Source organism: Pistacia vera, unplaced genomic scaffold, assembly GCF_008641045.1.
Source record: "Pistacia vera cultivar Batoury unplaced genomic scaffold, PisVer_v2 Contig423, whole genome shotgun sequence".
Taxonomy (NCBI): domain Eukaryota; kingdom Viridiplantae; phylum Streptophyta; class Magnoliopsida; order Sapindales; family Anacardiaceae; genus Pistacia; species Pistacia vera.
The window spans coordinates 845,324-858,050 of NW_022196250.1; the positions used below are offsets into that span (position 1 = coordinate 845,324).

The window sequence follows — 12,727 nt, forward strand, 5'->3', positions numbered from 1 at the left end:
TTTTTTGTATCAGAGCAAAGGTTTTGGGATTTGACAATGTGACTCTCTTGCCACGTTGATGTTCCGTAGCTGACCGTTGTAAGTTATTTCTTTCCTCACTTGTAGTAGATGAATTGATTGAGTTGACTAAAAGTGTTGGTTTATGTAGATGATACATAGAACCTGAGGAAGCAATAGGAAGGAAATGAGCACGGGTGAACCTTCTATCCCTCTGTCATCTACTCCTCCTGTCATCTACTCCCCCTGTCTTTGATGAAGTGAGGATTCGTAATATTATACAACAAGTCTTGGTAGAAAATCGGGGAGGCTCCATACTAGAGAGAGTTGAGACCTCGATTATTGTACCGACCCCTAGAGAGAAAGAGAGGCCAGTACCCCGAGTAGTGCAAAATCGTATTGAGCCGATATATGGGTTGCCTAGTTAACACCAGCCATTAGAATTTAAGGGTACTACGAACCCGATAGTGGCAGATGAGTGGTTTAGATCAGTGGAGCGTACGACGACACTTTTCCCTATGACAAACGGGGAGAAGATTCAGTATGGTAGTTTCTTATTTAGGGGTGATGCCCGTATATGGTGGGAATTGATAGAGGTACTCATGATACAGCTTTGATGACCTGGGGAGATTTCAGAAGATTGTTTGAGGCAGAATATAGAACAGTTGATCGAGTCCATGAAAAGATTCAGGAGTTTATTAGTTTGCAACAGGGGGCTAATTTAGTGAAGGAATATTCAGTGAAATTCAATTCCCAAACAAGGTTTGCTCCAGGTGTAGTGAGTACACCAGAATTGAGGAGAGATAAGTTCGTGCATGGGCTGAAACTAGAAATAGCCCGAGATATGATGGTCGGTGCCCAGCCCCCTTAGACATACAGTGAAGCTTTGGAATGAGCTTTACGGGCAGAAATATTTGTGAATAAGCTAACCCCGACAACTCCATCAGCAGTAGCCCCCAGTGTTCCACCACCTGCTCCACAAAGAGATAGAGTTGATGCCCCCACTAATAGAGAGGTGAGAAATAAGAAAAAGTTTCAACCCAAGAAGAACAGGAAGGATTGGCAGAATAAAAAGCTGAGAACTAGTGAAGTTCACTAGTGCCAGAAGTGTGGAAGATATCATTCTGGGGAGTGTCTTAGAGATTTGGGCCGAAATGTATGCTATAAATGCCGGCAACTAGGGCATATGATGAAAGATTGTAAAGCCCCAACTGCACCCGTAGCGCAGACACCTAGAGGTACCAATGCTCGAGTGTTTACAGTAGCCCAGAATGAAGCTGAAGCTAGCCCATCCATAGTTATTGGTCAGTTATTATTTCATTCAGTTCTCCTTTATGCATTAATTGATTCTGAAGCCACATATTCATTTATTACACATGGGATTTTAGAGAAATTAGGTTTAAAACCTATTAGAGTGGATTGTCCCATTAAGATAGAGGTACCAGATGGTGTTAGTGTAATAACTCAAGAGATGCTTCCAGGGGAGTCCGTAGTGATCCATGGAAGGGAGTTGCCAATGGATTTGATAGTGTTTGATATGCCCGATTTTGATGTTATTTTAGGAATGGATTTCCTGGAGAGATTTGGAGTAGAGATAAATTGTCAAAAAAAGAAAGCAAGATTTAATCTTGATGATGGAGATAAGTTTAATTTTGGCGAAGGTCACCAGCTTAGTATGTTAATCAGTAGTGTAAAGGCGAGAAAGATGTTAAGAAAAGGGTGCTCAAGGTATATTGCTCATGTAGTGCACAGCAGTGATGTCCCACAATGAGAGATTTAGAATGTGCCAGTAGTTCGAGAGTTCTTAGATGTATTTTCGGAAGATTTGCTAGCTTTACCTCCGAAAAGAGAAGTAGAATTCAATATTGAACTAGCACCAGGGACCGCCAATTTCTAAAGCCCCTTACCAGATGGCCCTAGCCGAGCTTCATGAACTCTTAGACAAGGGTTTTATTCGATCCAGCCATTCTCCTTGGGGTGCTCCAATTTTGTTTGTGAAAAAGAAAGATGGATCTCTACAAATGCGTATAGGTTACAGAGAGTTAAATAAAGTGACAGTGAAGAATAAATACTTGCTACCTCGCATAGATGATTTATTTGATCAGTTGAAAGGAGCAGCAGTGTTTTCAAAGATTGATTTGAGGTCGGGTTATCACCAAGTAAGGGTTGCAGAGCAGGATATTGCCAAGACTGCTTTTCGGACCAAATATGGGCATTATGAGTTTGTGGTGATGCCTTTTGAGTTAACCAATGCCCCAGCAATCTTTATGGACTTAATGAATAGGGTGTTTCAGGATTGTCTTGATTGATTCATAATAGTGTTTATAATGATATCCTGGTTTATTCTAAGACAGAAAAGGAACATGAAGAACACCTAAGATTTGTGTTATAGCGATTACGAGATAAGAAGTTGTTCGCCAAATTTTCTAAGTGTGAGTTTTGGCTAGATCAAGTTATCTTTCTGGGCCATACTGTCTCAAATGAGGGTGTATCAGTGGATCCAAGTACGGTAAAAGCAATTCTAGAATGGCAACAACCGAAGACAGTAAAAGAAGTTAGAAGTTTCTTGGGGCTAGTAGGCTATTATAGGCAGTTTGTAGCAGGGTTTGCTCAGTTGGCTAAACCGCTTACAGCTCTCACCAACTCCTTTCATTTGGTCGAATGCCTGTGAAGAAAGTTTTCAAGAGTTATAAAGAAGATTGACCATAGCTCCTATTCTTGTGTTACCACAGGAGGGTGTAGATTATGACATTTATACAAATGCCTCATTTCAAGGACTTGGTGTACTATTGATGCAGTTGGGTAGAGTAATAGCCTATGCTTCTCGTGAGTTAAAAGAGTATGAGACGAGATACCTTACACATGATCTAGAGTTGGCTGCTGTAGTTTTTACACTGAAAATATGGAGGCATTATTTGTATGGGGCAAAGAGTAACATTTATACAAATCATAAAAGCTTGAAGTATTTCTTCACCCAAAGAGAGCTGAATCTGAGATAGGAGAGATGGTTAGAGCTAGTTAAAGATTATGACTGTAAAATTAATATCAGCCAGGGAAAGGCAATGTAGTAGCCGACGCCTTGAGTAGAAAAGCTTACGTGTCCCGACTCACAAGGTAGAAAGAATTAATAGAAGAATTGTGCAAAGAACAAATTGAGGTCATACCAGGAAGGATTGCCAGGTTAGAGGTTCAGTCTACTTTATCGGAAGAAATCAAAGAAAAGCAAGCTGCCGATGAGGGTGTCAGAAAATAAGTCAACAAGTGTTTGAGGGTAAGATACCAGAGTTCCATCTGTTAGATGGTGTCCTCCGTTTCAAGAGTCGTTTGTGCATTCCTCAAGATGATGAGTTAAAGAAGAGAATTCTTAGGGAGGCTCATGGCACACCATACACTGCTCATCTTGGAGCAACCAAGATGTATCAAGACTTAAAGAAAGGCTATTGGTGGCCATGTATGAAGAAGGATATTGGAGATTTTGTAGCTAAGTGCCTGGTTTGTCAACAAGTGAAAGCAGAACACCAAAAGCCATCAGGGTTGCTTTAACCGTTTAGTATTCCTGAATGGAAATGGGAGAGTATTTTGATGGATTTTATTACAGGTCTCCCTAAAATGCAGAAAGGGTTTAATGCTATATGGGTGATAGTAGACAGATTGACCAAGTCAGCCCATTTTCTTTCAATAAAGGAGAGCACTACCTCAGATCAGTTGGCACAAATCTATGTTAGGGAGATAGTCAGACTCTATGGCGTACCCAAGACAATAGTATCAGATAAAGATTCCAGATCTGTCTCAGCTTTTTGGACTAGCTTACAAAGGAACTTGGGTACCAGATTGGCTTTTAGTACCGCCTACCATCTTTAAACAGATGGCCAGATAGAGAGAACGAATCAGATACTGGAGGATATGTTGTGGACTTGTTGCATGGATTACAGAATGTCCTGGCATGAGATGTTACCCTTGGTGGAGTTTGCTTATAATAATAGCTATCAGTCTACAATTAAGATGGCTCGTTACAAGGCCTTGTATGGTAGACGTTGTAGATCTCCACTACATTGGGATGACATAGGCAAGAAAGATGAGTTGAATACAACTCTTGGGCCAGAACTAACTCAGAAAATGATAGAAAATGTCAAGTTAATCACAAGTAGAATGAAACAAGCCCAAACAGGCAGAAAAGCTATGCAGACTTAAAGAGGAAAGATGTTGAATTCGAAGTGGGTGATAAAGTGTTTCTAAGAGTTGCCCCCTATAAACAGGTGATGCGTTTCGGTAGGAAGGGAAAGTTAACATTGAGATACATTGGTCCGTTTGAAGTATTACAGTGAGTGGGAAAGGTAGCCTATAGATTGGCTCTACCACCCAGCATGGAAAGAGTACACAATGTATTTTATGTCTCGATGCTTCGGAAATATGTAAGTGATCCCTCCCATATATTAAGTGTAGAAGATGTGGACTTAAAAGAAAATCTTGTGTATGAGAAGTGTTCAGTTCAGATATTGGACAGAAAAATTAAAGAGCTCTGAAACAAGAGTATCCCTTTAGTGAAAGTCCTCTGGAGAAATCATAAAGTTGAGAAGCTACATGGGAGGTGGAGCAAGATATGCAAAACCGTTACCCGGAGTTGTTTGTTTGAATTTCGAGGATGAAATTCTTATAAGAGGACGCCCACATGGAGGTACGTAATTTAATTTATGCTCTTATATCTTTAGTTGATTTTTGCTAAAGTTATTTTGAGAAAATGTGAGAAAATGCCTTAAACTTGCATTAAGGGTAAAATGGTCTTTTCACTCAAAATTAGTTAAAAAAGTAAGGAGTGAAAAGAGATAGAATTTCATGGAGAATGCAATAAAAATGAGGGCATTATGGTAATTGACTAAAGGACATAGATGAAATTTTAAAGAAAGTACAAGGGTAAAATGGGAAACTAATATATAATTTTATGTTATATCAAGGACTAAAGAGTGAAACCGTAGCCACTCTTCAACCCATTTTCACCCCACCTTCTCCTCCAAATCCTCTCAATTTCTTCACTTCTTTTTCAAAATAATTCATAGATTTTGAGTATTTTTGAGTGGATTTTCAATCCCAAGCATCTTTAGGTAAGATCCTTGCACTAAGAAGTGACTTTTAATTTTTAAAGTATTGAATTTTGATGGTTTGTGCTCATAGGATTTAAGAGAAAAAGAGTTTGATCAAAGAAGATTCTGGAAGGGTTGGATTGCTCATATCAAAGGTAAGTAAATCCTACCCTAAGTATGATTTAAGTTATGTTGGGTAGAGAATTTTCTTTATGCATATATATGTGTTATATGCAGAATTGTTGATAGATTTGGTGTTGAATGATGATTAGAATCTATCCATGAGAAGTTGTGTTGGTGTATTTGATACTTGATGAATATTTGGATGAAGTTTGGAAGAATTGAAGTGGAAATTTTGGAGTGTGTACTTTGGGCAGATTTGGCGTTAATTATGGCGGATGTTATTCCAAATTTTTGGTGGCCTAGAATAGAGATAGAAGTGTAGCCAAATTAGCGTTGATTTATGCATATGAATTGTTGTGCATGTATGAGTATGATTATGTGTTACTTTGGGATGAGTTTGTAGATGGTGGAGAATGACATGTTTGCATTCCATAATGCATAATTGCATTTAAACATGTGAATTTAGAAAGAATTATAAGCATGAAACCATCTACATACATACACATTCATAAGAGCATGAAAAAGCACTAAAATATATTAAAGAGAAAATAGAAAGAAATAAGAATATTAAAGATATTCAAATCTGAAATTTTAGTTAAAGAAGTGTCAAAAGATAAAAAGAAGAGAATGTTGTTGCGGTGGGGAGCCCGTGAGTGACATAGTCCCACATGCATGCCGCCTTTAGTAAGCGGCCTCAGAATTCAGAAAGAAGAATTGTACAGTCCGTTAGAAGTGCGTGTGGATGAGGATTGTACCCAGAATTAGAGAATTCACTCACACGGCCAAGGCTCCAAATCCATGCCTCAACCGAGTCTGATCGGCAAGAAAAGAAAGAAAGAAAGAATAGAAAAGAAAGAAAGAATAGAAAAGAAAAGAAAGAACAGAAAGAAAGACTAGAAAAGAAAGAAATAAATAAAGAATAAGAAAAATAGAAAAGAAAATGCATAATTTGTGCATTTTGTGCATTTGCATCATGAATATGCATAATATCATGCTCATTATCATGAGTATTGAAAAATTAAAAAATTGAGAGAAAAATAGTGAGCAAAACAAAGAAAGAATAGAGAAAGAATTGAGAAAGAACAGAGAGAAGAATAGAGAATACTCGGGAAATGAGTTGTAAGGAAAGAAAATTCAAGGTTCAAGCAACGGAGATAGAAGAGTATAGCGGGTTTACTTACTGAGCGATTAGTGCTCACTCCATTGTTTTCAATGTTTTTGTAGGTAATAGGTGAGTTGCGGTCACTCGGAACATCACGCAGTGGAAGGGTTGGGCTACACTGTCAAGTTGCTATTTTGAGTATATTTTGAGTATATTTGTATATAAAGAAAAATTAAATATGGGCCCATACTTTATTACACGTTTATATGTGCATTTTCTTATATATATTTTTAATGAGTTTTATTGATTATTTTATGAGTATACTAGTTAGAAAGAAACTATTACATGCGGCATCTTCTTGAATGAACAAATTAGTTGGTTTTATGCGGGTAATGAATTGCAAAGCTCTAATGACGGTGGCGGACCACCTGGTGGTTTGATGATTGAAGTGAAAAGGCGTGTGTAGATGGGTTAGAGACAGAAGCTATTGCCTTATCTGAACAAAGGATTAGAGAAGAGAGATTGTTGAAGCAAAGTCAATGAATCAAGTGGTTCAGGAACACCACTTTAAACTCTGACACATTATTATTCTATTATTAATTTAGAACAATAATATGAGCTTCATGGTCTTATACTACCAGCTAAATGGATATAATATAAAATAAATTACGATATGCTGAATAGATATAATATGGCATGTGAATAGATAAAACAAACGAAGAAAAAAAAATTCTTATCGTGATGGGATTTTCTTATTAACATTGTCAGTCAAAAGGAGTTCTGTGTCGCCTCCCATGTTGTAAGCCGTCATTGGCAGGTGATTGTCAGGGTCCCACGGTGGGCGCCAAACTATGGATGCAAAAATCTACCGTCATGAAAATAGGGTCTGATCCCATGAGGTTGAAGCCACTGACAATCCGCTAGACCTACACACATGAAAAAACAAGTGTGAAGCTTCCAGAAAACACCGGGGTGGTGTTTGCCGTAGGCACTCCGACGCTCAAGTCAGGAAGGTTGAAAGAGATTATTTAATAAGAATTAAAGAGATGATAAATTACCAGGAGTCTTGTCGGAGGCTAGGACTACGGCGGAGGCATACGTCGAGTTCTTGGGAGCAAGAACTTTAGGAGCAAGAACTTTAGGAGCAAATAGATGGTTTTGAGTAGTGTCAAATTGACTATGGGAGATTGAATGCCTAATGAGAGGGCAAGCCTCTGTTTTTATAGTGAACCCAAGGGGTTGGAATCCTAATAGAACACTAAGTCCTATTTTGGGTGATAATCCCTATCATAAAAGAGATATGATTTCTTGACTCTATCAAATTAAGTTTGATAGTTTAAGTAAGATTTGGAATCTTTGTAAAAAAAAAATATAATGAGATTCTGATTTCCTATTTATGGATTGTTTCAAGCTAATGGACTGAAATCCAGTCTAGTTTAACTTATAAGATAGCTCAACTCATAGAGTGGGTAGTTTACAAGGTGATTTTAAGCGTAGACCCAATTGAGATTAGGTTGAGACCTTGGGCCATGACATATTTATTTTGTTATTGGGTCTCGTCAAGCCCAAGACGATTTTTGGCCCTAACTGGAGGTTTGGGCAAAACCACTCTCGCTAAAAAGCTTTACCACAACATTGATGTGTTGAATAAATTCAAACTACGAGCTTGGGTGTCTATCTCTCAAGATTACCCAACTGAAGATCTTCTTCGACGAATTATAAAGTCTTTTGAGTTAAAAATTAACGGAGTGGAGTTAGAGAAGATAAGCGAAGAGGATTTGGAGAGGTATCTGTATAAATCTTTACAAGGACGCTCATATTTGGCGGTGATCGATGATGTATGGCAGAAAGAAGGATGGGAGAGTTATAATCACTACTCGCATCAAAGATGTAGCTGAGCGTTCGGATGAGAGAATTCATGTTCATAAACTTCGTTTTCTTAGGCCTGATGAGTCTTGGAACTTATTCTGTGAGAAAGCTTTTCGAAAATCAAATGCAAACGAAGAATTGGAAAAACTGGAAAGAGAAATGGTTGAAAAATGCGGCGGTCTGGCACTTGCCATTACTGTATTAGGCGGGCTGTTGACTCCAAAGAAACCACAAGAGTGGCGCTCGGTTCGTGATCACATTTGGCAACATTTAAGGAACGATTCAAGCTTTCTTATTAACTTTAAGCTTCAGTGATTTGCCTTATCAATTGAAGTTATATATGTTTCCTCTATCTTGGGATTTCACCTGAGGATTCTGAAATCTTTATAGAGAAAGCAATCCGATAACTGGTAGCAGAAGGTTTTATACGAGAAGATGATGATCGAGTAATGGAAGAGGTGGCAAAAAACAATCTGGATGAGTTGATCAATAGAAGCTTGATTCAAATTGAAAACATATGTCGGGGGAGGGTTGAAACATGCCGAATCCATGATCTTTTGTGGGATCTTGCAATTCAAAAGGCAAAAGAGCTGAGTTTCTTTCACATTTACACGGAATTCACCATCCAACTTGCTCTCCAACTCCAACATCATCACCTCGCCGACTTGTTTTTTATTCTGGAACAAGTTCTTCGTTCCAACACTGTAATTCTCTCTTACGTTCCCTCTTGTTATTCGATCCAGATTCGCGATCGTTTAGGCAAATATCAACCGCTATGTGCACAAGACTCAGGTTGCTCAGAGTTCTTCATGTCAAGAATTATGGAGGATCAATTGATTGTAGTAGCTTACCCGAAGAGATTGGGCAATTGGTCCACTTAAAAGTATTTAACGGTAAGGATTACATGCATCGGAAATCTTCCACCATCGATTGTCAGAAAACTGCAAACTCTGGACTTATACTCTCGCAATTGCGACCTCAAGCTTCCCATTGGAATTGGCAAACTGCAGGAGTTGAGGCATTGAATCGGAGCATTTGAAGGGCCTTTGCCGATAGACAATTTGACAAACCTTCAGACTCTGAAGTTCGTAAGGTATGAAAGTTGGAATAAAGTACATCCTGATAAGCTGGTTAATCTTCGCGAGCTGCACATCCGTCAATTCCACACACAAGAACCAGAACCATTCATATTCGACTCTATTGCCAAGCTGAAAAACATTAAAATTTTATCGGTTGAACCGTTCGGCGTTCATTCTTTCACTTCACTGCAACCACTTTCTCACTGTCCACGGCTCCAGGATTTGACATTGTGTGGGAAGATAGAGGAACTACCAGCAGACATGCACGCAATGTTGCCGAATCTCGAATGCTTATCGTTAAGTAATTCGAATTTTCAGGATGATCCGATGCCAAAGTCAGAGAAGTTACCGAACCTAGTAAGTCTGGAATTGCGGTTTCATTCTTACCATGGAAAGAAAATGATATGCAGGGAAAAGGGTTTTCCTCAGCTTGAAAATTTAGAAATTCTTGACCTGTACGAGTGGGAGGAATGGCAAGTTGAGAAAGCAGCTATGCCTATACTTAAAAATCTGGAGATCAAGCCGAAGAACTCCGAGCTGAGAATTCCAGAAAGATTGATATCAATCTGTACGCACTCGTTTCTGATTAAAAATTTAGTAACTGGAATGCTTTGTCTTAGTGTGTTTTTCCATTTGAACTATACTATACATTAACTTAGAAGTATTGATTATATATCTATAGATTCTCTTGTGCAAACGTTTTGATTTTCAACCATTTTTCAATATTACTGCTACAAAATTAAATTTAAGAAAAAAAAGTTATGTATAATAATATTAAATTACTTTGATCAATTACTGTCATCTTGATTATATGCAATTGGGATTCAGTTTTACAAATTATGTAAACATTTATAAATGTTGAATAATTGTCAAGTTAATGTGGCCAAATGTAACATAAATTTAAAGGATTAGTCATTGTGAATATGTATCAACATTTGCTTATTCCTTTTGTGGATTAATTATGGATTTAATCTCTATGATTAATTAGGATATGTTTGTTACACATTGTACAAAAGTTATAAAATTAGACTAATTACTGTGATTCACAGCCCCCACGACCCAATTGACACGGTATAAATAGGCCTTAGTCAGTCCAAGCCTAGATATGAATGGGTTGTCAAAAAGCACAAAGTCATAACCAGAGGACAATACCGAGAATTCGGTAACATAATTACATAGCAATGGATGCAATACCAAGGCAAACGAATGTGCAAGAGAAGTGCATAAAGAAAACAAACGAATGTGCAACAGAAGTGCATAAAGAAAACAATCAGCTGCGAGACAATAAAAAAATAAGGAAGAAAACTTGAAGGAAATTGATTACCACATACACAATAATCAACGAATGAGATTAGAATTCAAAGTAGCTTTAGGCATCTTCACATCCCCATTCGGCCAGGGCGGAATTGATCTTAGCCTTTCTGGAATTCTGAACTTAGGAGATCTCTGGGATCTTCAAGTCTCTAAGCATTGGCATTGCATCTTGATCTACATGCCACTCCTCCAATTCATAGAAATCAAACGGTAGAATTTCAAGTCAAGGGAAATCATCTGCTTGCCACTCCTCCAATTCATAGAAATCAAATTGTAGAACTTCAAGTAATTTTAGGAACAATTTGCTGATTTTTATTATTGAAACATCCATCAGTTAAAATATTATTTGCTTTGAGTCCAAGCTCGTACGGGCTGATCATATTATTATTGAAACAGTCGGTCTATTGTCAAGATATTATTTGTTTTGGGTCCCTCTTGTAACTTCAGAAGTAATTTGTTGTGAACTTCAGACACACAGCCGTCAGACCAGGTACCTCTTGTAACCCTTATCTGTATAGAGAATCTGGAAATTTTCAAAAGAAATTTACATGGATTTTCTTATCCTTTCTGGTATAGCCAGGGAAAGGAACTCAACAGAAGCAGATATCAACGTTTCCCTATAGGTCTGTCTAATCAGGTTAGAACGAAATTCCACAATTAGTGTGAGGTGGACTAAAGTCTTACACCAATTTAAGAGTTACATTTTATATAAACTAGCTGTAAGACCATGGTGGTATATAATAGAGACGAACTCTCCATAAAATAAGGGTGATGAGATAGAAGAGATCAAGATACACAGTAATTAGTAATTAATGCCTGAATAAGATGCTAATGGTCACATAAATAAAGATCTAAGTCAGTTAACTACATGAGATCAGCCAAGTTCAGTAAAGACTACCCATTTTATCAGTACTACAGAGTAGCATTCTAATAACTATAAAACCGCAATAAAGGTGGAAAAGAAACTGGAAAGAAGCTTTAAAGGGCAATGCACTACAGTTTTACTGAAAAAATAAACCTAATATAAGATTCAAATGCAAAAGAAGATTGGTCTAGCTAACTTCATATAATTGAAATGAGCTAATATAAGATTCAAATGCAAAAGAAGATTGGTCTAGCTAACTTCATATAATTGAAATGAGCTTTGCTATCTAAAGTTTTAAAAATTTTCACAGAAGTTCAAAGTCATAGAACGTCATAATTTATCTATAATATTCCTTCAATAAGAACCTCAAAGTTCCATCTGCAGATTTCGTGTCCTCTCCAGTTCATATCTACGTTTCCATAATGCAGCCTCAGCTTGAGCAGCAGCCTTTCCTTCAGCAACTCGTCTTAATGCCTTTGGCACAGCTAAAATTGTGTTGAAAATGAAATAAGCATCAAATTTCAAATTGAGATTACAGGAAGGCAAATGCTTCCATTAAGATAGAAATATATTCAAGAATAAGTAATGAAAATACTTCTCAAGGCTAGAGGTGGAACAAATAGGCCAGGTTAGGCGGGTCAACCCTGACCCGGCCAGCAATTGAACCCAACCCGCTAGCAACCCCCAGGCGGGCCGAGTTGCAAAATGGCAAGCCGACGACCCGCGGTTTGCTGTATTGTCCTTTCTAAAGAAAGGAACGTCAACCCGCCGGGTTGACTGTGGGTTGGCTGTTGTCAACCCGCCGGGTTGGCTATACACCAAAGGCCAACCCGCCGGGTTGACCGGTGGGTTGGCCAAAAAAAATTGAAAATTTTATTTGTTTTTTCAAATTACCCCTTGACCCTTGAAATATAGCCGTTTTATAGCCGTTGAAGGGGTCTTTTTTGTATTTTCTTTCCCATTTTTTTCTATAAATTGGCCCTAAACTTCACATTTTTCTCACAACTCAAATTCTCTCATATTCTGTAATCTCTAATCTCTAATCTCTCAAATCTCAATTATTCATTTATTCTCTTAATCTCTTTGTTATCAATTTGCTCGTATTTTATTTTTTATTAGTTTTTGCAATTTTCAATTCATATTTCCAATTTTCCCAAATTCCAAATTCCAATTTCCATATTCCAATTCTTTTTCTTTAATTTTTATTTCTTCTACATCAATTTTTTTTCAACTACAATGGATAGATATTTCTCTTCCATCAATTTCAATGATGAAGGAAACTACTATCTTAGTCCTAGTC

General features: G+C 37.7%; 1 pseudogene; it reads left to right on the forward strand.

The window, feature by feature from the left end:
* The first annotated feature begins 1,186 nt into the window (after nt 1-1,186).
* On the forward strand, nt 1,187-9,902 carry LOC116143006 (annotated as a pseudogene).
* Nucleotides 9,903-12,727: the final 2,825 nt, after the last annotated feature.